The sequence below is a fragment of the Lissotriton helveticus genome, chromosome 9, assembly GCF_964261635.1.
Source record: "Lissotriton helveticus chromosome 9, aLisHel1.1, whole genome shotgun sequence".
In the NCBI taxonomy this organism is placed as follows: Eukaryota; Metazoa; Chordata; class Amphibia; order Caudata; family Salamandridae; genus Lissotriton; species Lissotriton helveticus.
The window spans coordinates 939,462,718-939,483,207 of NC_136070.1; positions in this window are offsets into that span (position 1 = coordinate 939,462,718).

Here is a 20,490-nt window from a genome sequence, read left to right on the forward strand (position 1 = left end):
ACAAAGACTGTCAATTATGAGATTTTTTCTTTTTAATAATATTCAAAATAATTTCTCCTTCAAAGCTCCTGTGAGCTTGGCTCGAGCCAGATGTCCATTTGTGGGCTGCCCAGGGTCCTCTAGGGGCAAAGCTTTTCTGTGGTCTCTGCCTCCCTTTCCTCAAGAACACTTTCATAATATTCTTCAAGCACACTGGGTGCCGCAGAGTAGGAGCTAGACAGTGCCACAGGACATCTGCCTTTAGATTATGGGGTACTTAAAAAGCAAAAAGCTTGCAGCGTTAGACAGACCCTGGGGACACCCAGAAATGCTGGCTTCTTGCAACCGTCAGAAGCCCTTGTCTAACACAGGCGGAAGCAATTCATGGCCTTTCCAGTGTTGCGGCGCTATAAAATTTGTCGATTCACAAGCAAATTTATTTTACATTTCAAAGCTCCCAGGTGCCACTCATTCACCAGGATGAGAGAAAGAGAGATGAGAGAGGAACAGAGAAGTTTAAAACAGGTGGAGCAGAAAGAGAAACAGAGATATGGACAGAGTTAAAGAAAGAAATGAGAGGGAGAACGACCAGAAAAGAGAGAGAGAGATCCAGAGTGGCAGAGTAATACTGAGGGAATGTGGGTTGGGTGGGGATGAGAAAATGATTACAAGAGAGGGAGAGAGAGAGAGAGAGAGGGGGAAGTGAAGACCTGAACAGAGAGAGAGAGTGAAAGTGAATAAATGAGAGACAGAATGAGAGACTGGGTGAGAGGGGATGAGTGAAAGTGAATAAAAGTAAGAGAGCGGGAGAGGGGAAGTGAGTAAGAGTGATTGTTAGTGCGAGTGAGTGAAAAAGGGAGGAAGAGTGAATGAAAGTAAGGGAGAAAGGATAAGTAATAGAGGAGAGAATGAGAGTGAGCGAAAGTGAAGGAGAGAGAGAGGGAGTGGTGGAGTGAGACATTGAGACAGAGTGAGTGTGAGTGAAAGTAAGTTAAAGTGAGGAAAAGGGTGAGAGGGGGTAAGTGACCAAAGAGTGTGTGGATGAACATGCGGCTAAGGGAGGAAGTAAGACAGGTTGAGTGAGTGAGTGTGTGTACGACTGTCTGTCTATCTGTCTGTGTGTCTTTGTCTGTGAACAGAAGTCAATATACTGTAATGATAGCAGTAATACATCCTAGAAAACAATTGCTGGTTCAGTTCATAATTGGGCTAGACCTCCCACTCAGCTCTGGCTCGGCCCGTGAGTTCTATGGCTTGCCCATAGTTACATGTGGTGATACACTATCCTCTTCACTGTGGAGTTCATTCATTCTATTGTGCCTGTGAGTGTAGCATTGCAGGTAGCAACGTTATGCTTAGATTTACTAAACAGTTTTGTTCTCTTGGATATTAGCAAATGACTATTTCACATTTAGTGATTTGAGAGATCGCTCTTCTAAACAGTATGAATTAGGGATGGAAGAAAGTGTTTTTTGAAAAGCTCAAATAACCACTGGGAGGAAAGAAGAGTGGTGTCTAAAGCACTTTATTCTTACGAGATGTAGTGAATCATTTAGAAGAACCAAGGCCTGTAACCGGATAATCAGTCTGGTCAATGTTATTACAATGAGATGGTCACGTTTCATCCATGATGCTTCATGTCAGAAGGTGAGCTGTATGCATTGGTTCAGAGAGCGTGTTCATTTAGAAAGGACTACTATGCACCTCTGGAGGTGGAGGCTTTTTTTTTTTTTTTTTTTTTTTTTTACAGAGGGATAGGTCTTTTAAGATCTGTCTAAAGTATCCTTTATGACTCGAATGGTGAAAAAGAATACCAGGATGGAATTCCCTGGCAGCAAGATTAACTCTCACAGTAGAATACAGTAAGGCAGACAGCACTGGGTAAACAAATATAAGGACAAACAGTATCTTGCACTCATATCTTGAGATGCATGCTCTTTTTTCCCTGAGCTTGAAGGAAAAAAAGAGGACCACGAGGAAGAACATGTTGTCTCTGTCAGAATGTTTATATAGGTGGCCGGCAGATTAAAATTCCAGCACTGCAGATACTCGGGCTGGAAGGCTGTAATGGAGAATGCTGTCCAATCTGCTGGTCAGGAGATGGGGTTTGTATGGCAATCTTTGGTATTGCCTCACTGACAAAAGAGGATAGAGTGGAAATCACAACTGGCAATGAGGGGCTGGAGTGGCAGGAATAGTCTTTATACTGTATTTCTTGAGCTTCACAGTAACCTTTGGCAGAATGGTGGGGGGCACCGAGAGCTGAGATCCAGATGAATGGATGGACATTCTCTGCATTCTTGGTGTTTTTTTTGCTTTGGCAAGAAGGTCAATTTAAGGTGTGCACTACTGCTCCATGAATTCTGAGAGCGCTTTATCATGGATTAGCCAATTGTGATTCTTACACCTTCCTACTCAGTCAATTTGGACATATCCTTTCTCATCTTTCGTACAAAGCAGATCCACTGCTGTGGCCTGGCAGCCCCAGGGTGAATTCTGGATGGTCTACATCTCATTCCTCCATACCTATTGAGAAGGTATTGCTTTATTTGTTGTAAATGAGGCAAGAAAGGGACTGTAAAGTAGACGGACCACCCTCAAAATCGGCAAGTTAATGCGGTATGATAAGCGCTACGAGGCCTCAGGGCAGAAGGCGCGCTGTAGAAAAATCGAATTTCATTTAATTTCATTAATTTCATGACTACTCTCCCCGTGACAAAGTTCCTGGAATCTTTAAGTGAGGCCTGGAGAGGATCATTCCATCAAGAATGCCTTATTTTATGAATGACTGGGAAGGAACTGCTTATGGAACATTATTCCATTGAGCACATCTTTTCATTTCTCTCTGTAGAGCTGTGTATCAGTTTCAACTTCTCTTCTGGGCCAAAGGCATCCTTGATCTATAAGACATTCTTGTAGAGATCTCCGATGAAGTGCTATGTAAATGCAGAAGGTCACTGCTACCAGAATATAAGCATGGCTGTAGGGGGAGGATTGGCTAGGAGGGAAATACACTCTCACAGATAAAATATAGCCTCACTCCCAAAATAAACACTTGTGCATTCCTAGATTCAAAATGAGCTGACAAACACTGGATTTTGTGGAGTCTGGGTGTTGAGTTGCTGCAGTTGAATTCCAAACACTAAGGGAGTTTTGCACTGGTGCATACCTCTAACAGAACCTTTTGATAAGTATGCCTTCAGAAGCCAATCAATCAAGTATAGAAGTACAAAGAATTCTATTTTGCCAAAGTGAGCCACTGTTGCACCTATGCATTCGAAGCCGACATGGAGAGCTGCCATTAGGCCGAATGGTAAGACCTTCTATTGTAATGATGGTTGTTCCCGACAAATGACGGGGGCTTTCTGTGTTTCACTGAAACTGTGATGTCAAAATATGCATTTTGAAGGTCTGACATTCAGTCTTCTTAATGTAGATGCACAGAGATTTGAAGTAAAGCCGATAGTCTGATGTTCTCTCTGTTCATCCATTTGGTTTTTTTTGTTCTAGATCTAGGATGCGTTGGAATTCGTTTAGAACTTTCTCTGTTTGAAAAAAAGTAGGTCCACATCTTTTTGTCCAATTGAAATCTATGGGATTTTTATTCTATGCTTTCATTAAAGACGATATAAACACCTAAAGCATATGAACAGTCTAGTGCTTTTGAGCCTTGATATGTGCAATACTCCAACGCTGTTTTTGGTGAAGTTCTATTATGCTGGAAAGTTGCTCTGATACTCCGACTAACTGGGTGTTTAACGGTGGTGAGAGGGGAAGGAGCGGGGTTACTGTGCATTGTTCAAGCCGCACTTTTTCTGGTTGCCAGTAAAAGGAGGCTTCAGGGTGCCATGACTTAATAGGTACCAGGTCTTCTGTGGATTTCCTACTAGTAGTTGGGTTAAACACACTCACCTAATGCACATTTTACTAGAGCTCCCTTTATACTTTGATCTTGTAAATCCTTTTTTCTAGCACACTAGTAAGGGTGTCGGATTCCACCTTTTACTTGTAGGTTCATCATCCCCATGGGCCCCGAATTAGGCTGTACCAGAGAGTGGTAAAAACCAGAACCTATTCCTGACGTTTTGGTTTGAGACCAGTGTATTAACAACAGGATACCTGTCTCATGCAGTTATAATGGTAGTATTTATGGGCAGACTAGTCTGCTGCCTGTGCCGAAGTACTTGTTTTTGCTCTCAGCGTGGCCTCAGATTAGCGATCGATTACCAACACAGTGATATGTCAGACCAGCCCATCTGTGAAGGGGCACTTGTTGCCCATTTAAAAATGTGAGGACTGGAGCAGGGAGGGTTAGCCCCAACACGCAGGCTATGGGAGTTGTGCGATACCATGCAGCTAAAGTATAGACTTTAGAGAGAATTTTAGGATTTTAACTGGATGAATACCACCAGTGGCAGGTCGATGCTGGCTATTGTGTTTCACCTCCCACTGCACAAATGGAGACTTGGGCAATGAGATTTGTCACTCATGAACTGAAAACAACTTGACTGAGTTGGCAAGAAAGGGAGCTGAACACCCAGGGGTTGTAAAGGAGAGGATGCGAAGGGGGAATAATTCACTGTAGACATATACCTGAACCTTTGCATGCTTGTTTCTAGCCAGAACTTCAACATTAAAAAAAATAGAAACAGGCCACGATTTGGGTCTTGTCCACTGGCAGAGCAGTACAGTTTTATGTATTTAAAGGAGCTAGTGAGTGAGGCTACAGAAGCTCTCAAAGCCGAAGCAGATCTCATCAAACAAAGGAATATTCTGGAATACGCCTATTGTGGGTGTTGTCGGATAATTTTTAATTTCTCTATGCAGGATGGCTTCTTTAAATACAATATGCTGCTGGACATGGTTGTTGTAAGTACGTTGTGAATAGCTAAACACGTTTGCCATCATTATATCGGTAGGGTCTTAATTCTGAGTGGTAATGCTTGAGCCAGATTTACTAATTCCAGGGGAATGTGGGTTGTCACCCTATAGGCACGTGCGGAATGAAGAATAATGTGGGGGATAATGTGGAATTCGGTTTTACGGCACAATATCATCATGTTTGTTCCTCAAGTTTGGGCTGGTTTCCGGCCACATTCTGCATACCCTTATGTTTTTAGAAGCTAATGCAATACCTAAGGGAACAAGAGAGACACTTGAGTCAAACACCCTGGAATATTCTCCCAAATATCCACAATTCCCTGGGAAGCAGGAATAGCCTTCATGCGGGTCATGTCCAACTGCACCACTGAAGGTCAACCTCTGCATTGGTTTCACGTGAGTCTTTTGGACATTGATGGTAAAGCCCAAGTCATGGAGAAGAGTCACTGTGTGCCACAATCGTTCTTCACCAGCCAGTTGCTCAAGTATAAAAATAAATGGACTGCTGACCACCTGCTGCCACAATGGATATAACTTTCGCAAAGACACAAGGCACAAGACCACAAACTGGTAGTACTGGGATGCCACAGTTAACCACAGGTAACACATATATTAGCAGGGGCACTAGGAAGACGAGAGTAGGTGTCCTGGAGGTTCACAGACATCAACCAATCCCCAGAGTTCAGGCCGCAAAACACATTACTTGTAGTGGTCCATTCTGGCTGTCTAAATCCATCTCAGAATATTACCAATCTTTTGAACTTTCTTGTGAAGTGATTATTGTCTAAGACGACCTTTGACTGGGATGGACATACAACCCTTGGACAAAAGCATAAGAGAATAGAGGAAAATGCTTGGAAAGGCTACAAAAAGAAAATGCTTCAGCATTAACAATTTAGAAAATGTTTATCACCAATCTGAGTACAGCCACCTCTCATTCTCATGCCTATCAGTCTTAATCTCTCTTATTGTAATTCCGTGTTTGGCTGATTCCTCTTTTTATAGATCACAACCTCTCCTCTTTAAAACCCTATCCGTGTAATCCAAGATTGCCTAATCCACACCAGCCTATCTATCTCACCAACCATTCACCTGAAACCACCTACTCCTCACTAATGATCACACCTAAATTGTATTATTAGAATCTATCACAAAGAAACTGGAGTATATGCATGTCATTTTTTTGTTGAGTGCACATGACAAAATACAATAATTAACAATAACCACTGGATTAACCACTAACTTTGGGCTCCGTAATAGAGTGCTACTTGCCGTACAGCGCTTTAGCGCCTGGTCAGGGGAAAAAAGTGATATATAAATGTAATTACAATTTCCCACTTTAAAGGCCAGCAAGGCTTGGCTCAGAGACAGCATTTTGAATGGTGAATGAACAAGTTCAGTAGGCAGCGATCCAGGACACGTCTCAGAATGCTATGCTTCTTAGTGGACCAAGAAGTAAAAAGACTAATATCCTGTGTCATTTTCTTCCAGAAGCACTATTTCTATGGCCATTTGCTTCAGCAGGACAAGGACCTCTGCCTCCAGAATCAAGGTCTGAGCTGAAGAGCACAACCTGGTGAAAGAAGGATGGACCGGAGGAAAGGGACAGAAAGGGTATGCGGATCAACTGGCCGACTCCGCAGTCCAGCAAGATCAACTCTCTCTTGGGAGAAAAGTTGTCATATGAGTGAGGGAGCCAGAGAGGGTTTGAGGCAGCAGATTTGGCAGAGGACAGAGGGGATTGGTGTTTACCGTTCTTTCTCTGACTGCAAATTGAGAGGATTGTGTAAAGCAAACTGTGGCAATCCTGCTAGTGTGAAAGGTAAGAGTGTAGGATGTTGTTTCTAACACAGAACACATTTTGTATACCTATTAATGAACTGTATAAATATTTCAAAATAAATAAGCAGTTAGGAACACACAAATGAGGTGCTTTTTTGTAATTTTGAAATGTGATGGAAACGGATTTTAATAGGATCATAAACAAATCAAGAAACTTCAGTTGGTGACAAACGACACATTTTGACTGCAACCCAATTTCCACAGATTTTTGTTTGTGTGCTCGATAGTTTTATCAGTAGAACTACATGTCTGTGCAAATGTAGTGTTCCTTTCAATGGAAAATGTACTGTCTGTAAATGACATTGAGCTACTACACCATGCTTTAAAATACATTTGTGACAGTGTGCTCCAAAATGCACCACTTGCTACATACCCCATCCTTACCACTCTCCTATCTCCTACTGGATGCGTGTAGCTCGTTGGAGACACTAGTCCTTTGTGTGATGCTTGGATTTGTCCGAATCCTTATCAGTATAGTGATGTAACATTGATGGCAGCACACCCACTCTGAAAATTGCTCCAGCACCGCTGCTCACAGGCGAAGTCAGGTTCGGCAAGCAGGGCCATAGGCCTTCTGTATTTGATGCACTTTATCATAAAATAGATATCATCAAACCGCATATTGACCATAGTGGCCCGAATTTCTACTGAAAAGCTGGTACAAGACATCCAAGAATGCTGGCATAATATGACAGTGGTGCCTATGGCCCGGGTTTTTGTATCTGCAGAACTCAAGCAGCACTTCAGAATCAGCTTTGAGGCATCAAAGCCATCATTGACCAATTTGGAAAAGGGTGTCTGCACATGTTCCCTTAGACTTGTAACTACCAGTTTAGCCAATTCCCACAGGACATGGATGTAGCACACCAGGAGGCAAGTGGCATTCACTATATGAAAAGAGAAACTGCCTGATACCCAAAACTTTATTCCCATGACATCCAGTTTATTAGAATCCCTGTATGGAAGTGCTTCAGGAAAGATATTGGGGTTCAATTTAGAAGACAAAACTTGAACCACCAAACTCTCAGGCAACAGATGCGAGGACAAGAATTTTGAGCCACCCACAGCTGGTCTATAGAATCCAGAATTTTGACTGTGATCTGCTGGGCTTGGAGAAGGGAATCGGCCCAATGAAACAAGACAGGGGCCTGCATATCCTAATCAATTGGGGAATTAAATAAGTTGATTGTAGGATCTCAGTCAAAGAGTTAAATGTAGGCATCTCTTAGGGAAAATGCAAACCTGTGTCTCTTCAGATTAATGCACTACTGTGGCAAAGCAACGTACTTCATCTGTTGGTGCCCGAAAGGTAAGGGATGTTCCCTTTATAAGAGGTCTACAAGAGTCCACAAGCATTTGGTAAATCATTTTCTGTGCACCCATGTTAGAACTGGGGGTCTCTATTCGGCTGAGGTAGGTACCTTAGTCCAAATAGGGACCCTTGCTTCTAGTCAGGGAAAGGAGGGACACACTCTTAGATAACCCCTGCTCACCCTCCGGAAGCTTGGAACGGGCAGCCAGGCTTATCTCCAAGGCAATGTGTAAAGTATGTTCAACCACACTCCCAGTAACACAGTGATAACACCACAAATGGACACCACACTGATTTTGGAAAATAGCGGTATCATTATCAAGAAGAAATACGATGAGACCAAGACGATAAAAATATCCAGCATTTGCGTATTCGTAATATTTCACTGGGCCGGTTATTAGGCCAACAATCACTTGTAGGTTCTGGCAGTATTAATGAGCAGTGAACAATGATCTAATGCAGTCCTAATGCAATGCTATGCAGTTCATAATGCAGTTCATAATGTAGAAATAAGACAGTCCTTAATGCAAGTACTAATGTAGTTCGTAAAGCAAGTAATAATGCTGTTCGAAATGTAAGTACCAATGCGGATCGTAGAAGCACGTAATATTGCAGTTTGTAATGCAAGTACTAAATGCGGATCGTAAAGCAAGTAATAATGCAGTTCGTAATGCAAGTACTAATGCGGATCGTAAAAGCAAGTAATAATGCAGTTCGGCACCAATCACGGTGCTAGTGAAGGTCTCTATGCCACTTTCGGCTGACTCGCAGTCAGCAACTGCCAAAATATGCCCCAAATATGGTTATGAGGGAAACAAAGTGCAGCTCGACAATTCGCCCCCGGTACTGCCACTCCTCGGCGAGTATGGGCCGCGATACTGACTTAAGCGGAGGCTCGCGCTGCAAAGATGGGAAAGGCCGAGAGCGTTCTCTCATAGCATGCACTCCATCCCAGGCGGCGACACACGCACACACGCTGAGCGTTACCTGGGGGGTATGCGGTTTCTCTCTCCACTCCACGCGGCTTGGGCGTCACGCTGTGCGGCTTCAGGCTGGTGGCTGGTGCTCCTCACAGTGAGAGTCGGGCTACCAGGTGATGGCCTCGCAGCTGATCGGCTCCCGGCGCAACTCCATTGATCTTGGGCAAAGGACCTCGGACCCACGATGGTGAAGGTTCACAGGTCTCTCCTTGGAAAAGGCAGGCTCGTCCGGCGGAGGTAATTCCTAACGGCTCCCCCTTGGCACGAAGGTCCGGGCCGATGGCGATAACGATAACAGCATTTCTGGCCACGCTGTTGATCGAAGCAGGGCGCAATACTGCTCTGGCTCACGCTCACAGGGCAATTCTCACGAAGGTCTCAGGCTGCAAAAAGCACACGCACACAGCGTCGCTGAGACACACTTGGAAACTTTGATGTTCCTGAGTTTCCACAACAGGGCTCTTGGAGACAAGTTACTTCAGGACACAGCAAAGTCTTTTCAAGCAGGGGGACACAGCACACAGCAAAGTCCCTAGTCCTCTCCTTAGTCAGATCGGCAAACTAGTGCCAGCCCCAGAACACACAGCAAGGTCAATCCTTCTCTTCAATCAATCAATCAATCAGGGCATTTGTATAGCGCGCTACTCACCCGGAAGGTCTCAAGGCGCTTGGGGGAGGGGGGTCCGCTACTGCTCCAACAGCCAGGTCTTGAGTTGCTTCCTGAAGGCGCGGTGGTCTTGGGTCAGGCGGAGGTGGATGGGGAGGGAGTTCCACGTCTTGGCTGCCAGGTAGGAGAAGGATCTTCCTCCCATGGTGGCTCTTCGGATGCGGGGAACGGCAGCGAGGGCGTGGCTGGTGGAACGTAGTTGGCGGGCAGGAACGTAGAAGGTCAGGCGGTCGTTGAGGTATCTGGGGCCTTGGTTGTGGAGAGCTTTGTGTGCGTGGGTGAGGAGTCGGAACGTGATTCTCTTGCTGACGGGGAGCCAGTGCAGGTCTTTCAGGTGTCTGGAGATGTGGCTGTGTCGGGGGATGTCCAGGATGAGTCGTGGTGAGGCGATCTGAATGCGCTGGAGCCTTTTCTGAAGTTTGGTAGTGGTTCCGGCGTAGAGGGTGTTACTGTAGTCCAGACGGCTGGTGACGAGGGCCTGGGTGACCGTCTTCCTGGTTTCGGTGGGGATCCACCGGAAGATCTTCCGTAGCATGCGAAGGATGTTGAAGGATGACGAGGAGACGGCGTTGACTTGTCTGGTCATCGAGAGGGAGGAGTCGAGGATGAAGCACAGGTTGCGTGCGTGGTCCGACGGTTTGGGTGCGCAGCCAAGGGCAGGGGGCCACCAGGAGTCGTCCCAGGTGGAGGGTGATGATCCCAGGATGAGAACATCCCTCTTGTCTGAATTCAGTTTCAGGCGGCTGTTCGTCATCCACTCGGCTACGTCTTTCATCCCTTCGTGTAGGCTGGTTCTGGCGGTGGCGGGGTCGTTGGTGAGGGAGAGGATCAGCTGAGTGTCGTCGGCGTAGGAGATGATGTTGAGGTTGTGTTGGCGTGCGATGGCCGCGAGGGGGCTCATGTAGACGTTGAAGAGGGTGGGGCTGAGCGATGATCCTTGGGGTACGCCGCAGATGACTTTGGTGGCCTCGGATCTGAACGGGGGGAGGCGGACTCTCTGTGTTCTTCCGGCGAGGAAGGAGATGATCCACTCCAGTGCCTTCTCCTGGATTCCGATGTCGAAGAGGCGCTGCACTAGGGTGCGGTGGCAGACAGTGTCGAACGCTGCGGAGAGGTCCAGGAGGATGAGTGCAGCTGTTTCCCCGTTGTCGAGCAGGGCTCGGATGTCGTCTGTGGCTGCGATGAGGGCGGTCTCGGTGCTGTGGTTGGCTCTGAAACCGGACTGCGAGTGGTCAAGGGAACCATTCGTCTCGAGGAAGGCGGCCAGCTGTCTGTTGACGGTCTTCTCGATGACTTTGGCAGGAAAAGGAAGGAGCGAGATGGGACGGTAATTTGTGAGGTCGGTGGGGTCCGCTGATGGTTTCTTCAGTAGGGCACTGAGTTCGGCGTGCTTCCAGGTCTCTGGGAAGGTGGCGGTGTTGAAGGAGGTGTTGCTGATGTCCTGGAGATGGGGTGCGATGATGGCGTCGGCCTTGTTGAAGACGTGGTGAGGGCAGGGGTCGGCTGGTGATCCAGAGTGGATGGAGTTCATTGTGCGGATGGTGTCTTCGGTGTTGATCGGGGTCCAGGCGTGGAGGGTGGTGGTGGGGGGGCATTGGTGTGGTCGTCGGATGCGTCGGCTGTGCGTTGAAACTGTTGTGTATGTCTGCGATCTTGCTGTGGAAGAACGAGGCGAGTGAGTCGCAGAGGTCTTGTGAGGGAGTGATGTCGTTGTTTCCGGCGCTTGGGTTGGAGAGCTCTTTGACGATGTTGAAGAGTTCCTTGCTGTTGTGGGCGTTGTTGTCTAGTCGTTCCTTGAAAGCGGTTTTATTGGTGGTGTGAATCAGCCGGTGGTGTTTTCGAGTGGCGATCTTGAGGGTGGTCATGTTGTCTGTAGTCGGGTTTCTGCGCCAGGCTTTCTCGAGGGCCCGGCAGTTCTTCTTGGAGCTCTTGAGTTCGTCGGTGAACCAGGGTGCTCTCTTGTTGCCGGGTCTGACGTGGGGGGTCTTCAGTGGAGCGAGGTCGTCTGCGCAGTTGCTGATCCACCTTGTGAGGTTGTTGGCGGCTTGGTTGGGGTTCGTATATCTGGCGGGAGGGTGCTGGCTCAGGGATGTGGTGAGCTGGTCGGATGTGATCTTGTTCCAGCTTCTGCGGGGAACCTGTTGCGGGTGGTGGTGGAGCGTGGTCCTTCTGAAGCTGAAGTCTCTTCAGTCTCTTCATCTGCTCTTCTTTGGCAGAGGTTCCTCTTGATCACGAAGTAGTTTCAATCCTTTTTCAGGCTTGAGTTCAGGCTTGAATTCAGGTGTTTCAACTCTCACATTTATGCCCCTAAATGCCTTTGAAGTATTTGTGTTCAGGGGGCTCGGAGCCTGGTCCAAGCCAGTTCTGGGTGTCTTCCTGCCAGTGCACACCTTCTTCCTTTGATAGTGAGGGTCTGGGCCTCAGACACTCCGCAGGAGGTGGAGCCTTTCTTTTGTGGCAGCAGCACAGCCCTCTTCACATCAAAGGGGCAACTACTCCCACCACACCAAAGGCAGGCCAGCTTGTTGCTGTCTCACCTACTCCTCCCTGGTGTCAGGACACCTCCCCAGACCCGGTCACATCCAAACCCAGACAGTCAATACACAACCAGGCAGAGGCACGCAGGATGGTCAGGACAAGTAACCAGCCACTTCTAAAAAAATAGTTTCTAAACACACAATTTAAAAACCATCATCACAAAAAGACGTGCTATTAAATTCTGCGTTCAGGCACACTAAACTCCATCCCTCCATATGATGCCTATGGGAAGATATGCTGGAAACATGTGACACAGCATTCCCCATTCGGTCCTATGGGCAAGATGGCCTTGCAATAGTGAAAAACGAATTTGGCAGTGTTTCACTGTCAGGATATGACACACACCTCAGTATATGTCCTACCTTTCACATACACTGCACCCTGCCCAGGGGGGTACCTTGAGCCTACTATAGAGGTGTCTGATGTGCATGAAAAGGGAAGGGTAAGGCCCGGCAAGTGGGTACACTTGTCAGGACAACAAGGCAGTTAACAAACTGCGCGCAGGCACTGCAGTGGCAGGTCTGAGATCTCTTTTTAGGGCTACTTGTGTGGGTGGCACAGTTGGTGCTGCAGGCCCACTAGTAGCATGCACATTACCAGCCCTGGCACACATAGTGCACTTTACTAGGGAATTTACTAGTAAGACAAACATACCAATTATGAACAACTAATTACCATAACACTTTATACAGGGAGCACTTACACTTTGACACTGATCAGCAGTGGCAAAGTGCCCAAAGCATCTAAGTCGGCAACACAATGTCAGAAAAAGGTCTAGGAGGAAAACAATAAGTTTAAGGAACTTTAGCCACAAAGGGCATAGTCCAAGAACCCATAATCATTATTGGGCATGAAATGGTACTGGAGCGTAATAACTTCTCCATCTGGGAAATTTCTGGGGCCTAGAAAGAGATTGATCTTGATGGGAAGTCCTGAGCTTCTTTTGCACCACTCTGACAATATCAGCCACCTTTATTGGGGGCATAAGTTGGAATGAGCTACCGTCTCCTTAAGGAAGGCAAACAATCTCCTTTCTTTTAGAAAGGAGCTGAAAACTTGGCTCTTCTCGGCTTGATTTTCGTTCGGCCTCCGCGAACAGCCGTGTGGTGTTCTCCCCTGCAGTTCTCTTTGCCAAAGCGCCGGGACACCCTTCGGGGTAGCCGTGCGCTATAAAAGAGACTTAAACATAACATAAGTAAAGACTGAAAATTCAGCACCCTGACCATCATGGATGATGCAGAATGGACTGTGGCTGATGCTGTGGTCCACAACACCTCTTTTTAGGTGCTTGAGCTGGAGCCTGTGGAGGTGTGGGATCAGAAGGCATGGGGTCCAAGCTACCATAGTCACCAAACCAGAAGGATAAGTTCCATCGTTGGAGAGAGGACCAGACGTAACTGAAGCCAACCTAAAGATGTCAAACAAGGCCTGACCTAAGACCTTGGCCTGCGAGGGTCAGCAGACGGAGTCTGAAATTATAGCTGAATTATTCTGTAACTTAAGAATTGGCTCTGATGAAGAGACAGGTGTCAGTGAGAGGCACAGTGATTCTATACGCTCCCAGGAACAGGACCATTTCCTCAAGGAAAGGGATTTCTCTTTCCTAAAGAGCATTTGAAGAAGATCTTTTAGGTGATCAGTGCCTCACAGGAGACTTGCATGTGGGAGAAGGGGTACACTTTGTGTGGCCTTCTGGGCTTTGGCCATGAATATTATTACCCCACTCTCCTTGAGGTCCTTCCTGAGATACCGACGGCAAGATGGCGGTTTGACTCGAACCGTAGCAGCAGCAGCTTCCCTGAGCTCCGATTGTTGTACGGAACACGCAGGGTTTTCCGGCCGTGAATACAGGCTGCATCTCTATCAAAACGGCCTAAATCTATCAAACATGCATTAGTATGTATTTTGCTCAGTCTTTCACCCCATTTTCACCGCAGCAAGTGGATCGAGTTCAAGCTAAATCTCAAAAGAATGGCATGTGACCCCTTTAAGGATTTACCGACTTGTCTCTTCTGTGCTGCAGAGACACAGCAGCGATCGCTGTACGCCTGCCTCAATCACTCCGTTCTGAGCGCTCTCTGCATTGCCCTGACAGGCTCAGCCAGGGTCCAGCGCGCCCCTTACTCATTCGGGCGGGACGTGTGTCTGCATCCACAGGACTCCATTTCCTCCTACGACCCAGACTCGGTGACTTGCGGGAAGGCACGGCAATCTTTGACCTCCGCTCCTAATTCCCGACCTGAGACTGCCAGCATGCCTCCGAAGACGGCCTCGGCGGTCTCCTCGGCTGCCGCTCGCGCAAAGCTTGCAAAAGCTGCTCGAATTGCCAGGGAAGAAGCGGAGCGGATTTTGAAAGATGGAACCGGACTCGACAGGGCTTCCATCTCGATAGAAAGGCGCAGGGGAAAAGTTAAGAAACCACCACTAACAGAGGGCTCACCAAGACAGGAGGCCCTTGCTGCCAGAAGGAAACTGACCCCTCAAGCTCAGCCCTCGCCAGGTGGCTCTGTGATAGACATGTTAAGGCGCAAACAGGGTGCCCTCAATAGGAACCAATCTGTTACCCCGACTCTTACCGAGCTTTCAAATAATAGTGGGCTTACTATTTCATCACCACACCTGATGCTACAAACTGTGAGTACCTTGAGCACTGTGAGTACTGGGTCTTTGACACTGACTAGTGATGTTATTGCTGCAAATGATTCTGGGGATCCGCCTAGCCCTACTCAAAATTCAGAGGTGAATGAACAGAATGAAGTGGGAGTTGAAGGACTCTGTATGTCTTTCTCAGGTGAAAGTGCAAATATACTGGGGGTTAAACACTGAGATGATTTAGAAGCTCTAACTGTGGGTCAAGGCTTGACCAATTTGGGTGCCACAAATTTCTCTTTGTCGGAGCCAGCTTCAGATAATCTTATGACGAACTTTGAGCCATCTACTCCCAGCTTGGTAAACACAGCCTTAGAACCCTCCGTATCCTCTTTACCCCCTGCTAACTCTGTATCCGACCTACCATCATCTATAATACAGGAAGTATGCATCACTGTAGACGGAGACAAAGAACCCTCTGAATTTTACTCATTCTCCGATGAAGCAGGGATAGAGCTAGAAACGGATGAACCCGAGACCGAATCAGACCCAGAGCTCTCATCTGATTTAGAGGAGCAACAGGACTCTGAATATATATGTACCTCCTCCGAAACTTAAATGAAGATCACGCAAAAACCAACACCATTCGTACCAAACCCACCGCAAGCTCTAGACCGGTGCACAGTGCTATCGATGGGGATTATCTCCCTTCGAAACTATCTCTTTCCTCTACACATGAGCCCGACCATCCCAACTCTAGCGAGTTTTCTTCAGCAGCTGTAGAAACCATCTTGCAAGCTATTGCAGCTCATAGGGAAGAGACTACGCTAGAAAGTAAAAAATCCAGAGCTGCACTACGAAAAGTTCAAACGGTAGTCAGAAAGCTCACCAAGACCTGCACTACTTTTGCGGAGAGAGTGACTGAGATCGAGTCAAGAGTGCTCCACAATGAGAATGAGGTGTTGGCCAACACTGAGAAAATTAAATTGCAAGATGCTGAATTAACAGACATGCAATGGAAGCTCGAGGACTTCGAGAATAGGCAACGTCGCAGTAACTTGCGTTTTTTGGGAATTCCAGAAAAAATTGAGGGAGAGAACATTCGCTCATTTGTAGTACAAATACTTAGAGACTCATTGCCTGAATTAAAGGACTGGAATTTAGATCTGGAAATACAACGAGCACATCGAGTTCCTTTTAAACCACCTACTAAGCCCGGTGTATACCCACGTGCCATCCTAGTATATTTTGGAAACTTTTTGCTACGCCAGATAGTTGCAGAGAAAGCCAGACCCGATCATAAATTAAAGTTCAAAGACTGTTCTTTTTTCACAAGACCTGACTTCTGTCATGCAACTGTTGAACAGCGATGGCGCCTACGTTCACTGATCAAGCCGTTTCAGGATAAAGGAGCTCAAGCCTACTTGAATAATCCTGCCAAACTCAAAGTTGTACGAGCTGGCCAGACTTCCTTTTTTACTTCAGAGATTAAAGCTAAAGCTTATCTAGATGAGATACAGTAATTTGATTAATGATTCTTAAACCCTAGTGCTGGATTTTTTTTTTTTTCTTGTTGTTATCTTTTCATGTTGCACTAGGCCGGATTTGTTTGGCGACCCTGTGGTGATTTTATATATTAGATTCACTCTACAAGCTTAAGTTGGTAGCTCAGGTACTGCTCTGCTTTTCATCACCCAGACTCTGGTAGAGTCTGAATGCCTTGTGTTTTGGGGGGGTTTGGGGGGGGGAGAGTTCAGCAAGGGTGGTTGGGAAGGGGGGGGGGGGGGGGGGTTGCAGAGGGGGTGTGCATCAAAAAATAAAAAATAAACCAAACCAGATAAAAGGACACACAGCTTATATCGATTACTACAAAATAAATCTAAAGCAAAAGGAGACCTCATTTTATACTGTGTATTTACAAACATGCTTAAGAGTCATATGTCAGCAAACATTTAGCTTTGATAATGGGTAAGTTAACGATTCAAACACTGAATGGAGGGGGGTTATTGACTACTAACAAACGACAGCTCCTGGCCGAATTAGTCCGCTTAAATCCTGCTGATATTTTATGTCTCCAGGAGACACATATACCCTGGGAGAAAAGATCCTTACTTAAATTAAGGGGATATAACTTATTAACTAGCTCATCACAAACTTCAAACATTAGGGGTGTAGCGATTATGGCAAAAACTCATCTAGGGACCGCTGTTCGGCAATTGTCAGACCCGCACGGCAGATGGGCGGTGGTCAAACTTGCTCTGGGAATCATAATTTGTACCATTTACGGATCTAACCAAGATGAGCCAGCTATTTTTGAATTTTTAGAAACAGAGCTCCCTACTTGGCAGGGTCCACTTATCATCTGCGGCGATTTTAACATCTCTCTTAAAGTCCATTCTAATGTATTACCACTTCAACAGAAATATGTAGGTCGCAAACCCAAGGTTTTCAAAGCACTTCTTAGATTGTCCAATAGTTTAGGATTAGTTGATTTTTGGAACTACTCAAATAAAGACGATCCGGGATATACTTATTTCTCAAACCCTCATCAGAAACATGTTAGGATTGATTATTTTTTTGTATCACACGAATTCCTAGCACATTCTTCAATTAGCAAACAGCCAAAGATTATCTCGGACCATAATCCTCTTGTCTTTTTAACAAAAATACCCGACCTTAACAGTCAACCAAAGTCCTGGACTTTTGATCGTAAATTACTGGCGAATATCCAATATATCGCTCATATAAAACACTGGACAACACAATTCTTTGAGGCCAATCGCTTCAGTGCTTCACGGAATACAGTTTGGGATTGTTTTAAAGCTTCTCTCAGAGGTGAAACTATTAGCTTTCAAAATCACGCTAGGAAACAGCAATTTAATGATTTCAATTTAAAGATGCAAGCTCTAATGACAGCTGAGCACATATTTTACAAATATCTAGAGGCTGTGATGCAAATCACGAGATGCATCAGGTCATAGTCCTAAAAACCGACCTCAATTATAATCTTAGTCAGAATGCGGCCCAAACTTACAGAGCTCATAGAAAGGAAGTATATGAGAGTGGTGAAACAGTTGGGAGACAATTAGCATTACGCACACGTCAGAAGACCTCCAATAACAACATCACCGCTATTCAAGATAGTGGACAGGTCTATACCCAAACCGAAGATATTGCTAAACAATTTCAACAATATTACCAGAAATTATATTCTGAGGATACTGTGTATACCGAACAGGACTCTGCTATTTTCCTATATAACTTGCTTAATTCTCCTGAAAATGAAACACGTCTTGATGACGCCTCCCGCAGGGATCTAGAAAAAGAAATCACCTTAGAAGAAGTACTTACTGCTTTATCAATCATGTCCACCGGAAAGGCGGCTGGCCCTGATAAAATTCCAATTGACTTATATAAAATATTGATTCATCAGTTAGGGCCGCTTCTCCACGATTTATTCTTAGGTATTCAATACAACGGGATACCTCCTGAATCCTGGAATGAAGCATTTATTGTTGTCTTCCCAAAGAAAGGTAAACCCCCGGAACTGGTTACCTCTTATCGTCCAATATCATTAATCAATTCGGACTCTAAATTATACGCCAAGGTATTGGCTACTCGGTTGAGCAGGGTCGTTGATGATCTGGTCTCCCCGTGGCAGCATGGTTTCATCCCAGGGAAAGGGACTACCAACCATATTAATAGAGTTATCACTTTGTTTGACTCCATGTCTGCCACGGGTGGCCGGATGTCGATGATCCTGCTCGACGCAGAAAAAGCCTTTGACCGTGTCTCTTGGTCTTTCTTATGGGCGGTTATGTCGCACCTCAATTTCGGCCCCAAATTTATAAACTCTATCAAGACAATGTATCATTCACCCAAAGCTAAGATTCAGGTACCAGGTTCCGTCTCTGGGCATATCACTATATCCAGGGGCACTAGACAGGGGTGTCCTTGTTCCCCCCTATTATTTGCGTTATACATAAACCCTTTAATTTTAAAACTCCTCGAGACTCATTTAATTAAACCAGTTGTCTGTGGTCAATACCAAACAAAAGTTTTAGCCTACGCGGACGATATAGCCGTTCTCACTCCTGATCCTTCAGAGGCAATTACTACTATTGAAAATTTGACTACTGAATACGGTAAATTTTCAGGGTATTCACTTAATAAGGGGAAAACTTTAATTGTCTCTACCAACAATATAGTCTGTTTGGACTCTAGGGTCGTGAATAAAGCTACATACTTGGGAATTCTGATTACTCCAGATATTAAAAAAATAATCAATTTAAACTTTGACCCACTTTTTGATAGAATTAAAAAAGATCTTGATCGAGTGAACTGCCTGTATCTTACAATTTTAGGCAGAGCTAATTTTTTAAAAATGAATGTCTTACCTAGGTTTCTTTATTTGTTCCGTGCCATTCCATTAGCTATTGAGGATAGGATTTTAAAATTGTTAAACTCACTTATGTCTAAATTCATCTGGCAAAATGGCAAGATTAGGAGGTCACACAAATTGTTGTCTTTACCTTTACACAGAGGAGGACTAGCTATTCCTAACACTACCCTTTATCATTGGGCTGCTTTTACACAGATCTTCGCTCCCCTGATCAATCCTAAATGCCTAATTGACAACAACGTTTTCACTACAATCCCATCTATTTATGAGCTTATCATGGGGAGTAATGCTGCAGGGTTGTTCCTGCGGTACACCGACTCCGCTTACTATAGAAATTATCGCTGCTTTACAACCATAACCGATGCTCTTAAAGTCTGGAAAAAGATTCTCAGACACATGCATATTAGTAATATCACCAGATATACACCCTTGTGGCATTCGGCTCTCACTTCCAATAGCGGTTTTGATTCCACAGCAAGAAAATGGAAACTCCTGGGTATTCAAACAGTTCATGATTTTCTGTTTAAAGGATATGAAACTACCTTTCTGGACCTAAAATTAAAATATAATCTGCCAAACGGAGATTTCCTCAAGTACGCTCAGCTGTTTGCTAAGCTTAAAGCCAATATTTCAACTGTGGACTTAGCAAACAATGAGCTATTCGACCTAGTGAGCAGATCTAACATAAGAATTGGCACCCTGTATGATACCTTTATGCTCAAAACCCCGGATGACCTCGAGAAAATCGAAGCTAATTGGGCAGCGAAGCTCGAGAATCCCGATGTCGACTTGTATAAATGTATTGAACTTTCTAATTGTCTTCTTATGTCTAGCAACCTTAAAGCCCAGTCTTATAAAACCTTGTTTAATTTGTATTACACCCCGGCTAAACTATACATGTGGGGGAAAAGAGAAAATGACCTCTGTCCTAGATGTGCAGGTGGATCTGCAGATAGTATACATATGTTCAGAAGCTGTTGTAAGCTCGATTTAGTAAAAAGTATGATTTCAGACTATTGGTTGACAATATTTGGCCACAGACTGCCTGAATCTGATTGTTTATATTTAATGGGCTACGACGGGTCCCTTAATTTCTCTAGGAGTGAGAAAAGGCTTGTCTTTATTGGTACGGCTATATTAAGAATAATTATATCCGCCTGCTGGAAAGATACTGCTCCTCCTAGCTTCCAAATGTGGCTAGCTCGTCTCCTAGCTGTATGTAATTATGAGACATCGATCTATGCTACTAGGGGATTGAAAGCTAGGAAATTCGGCGCGGATATTTGGAGCCCTGTATTAC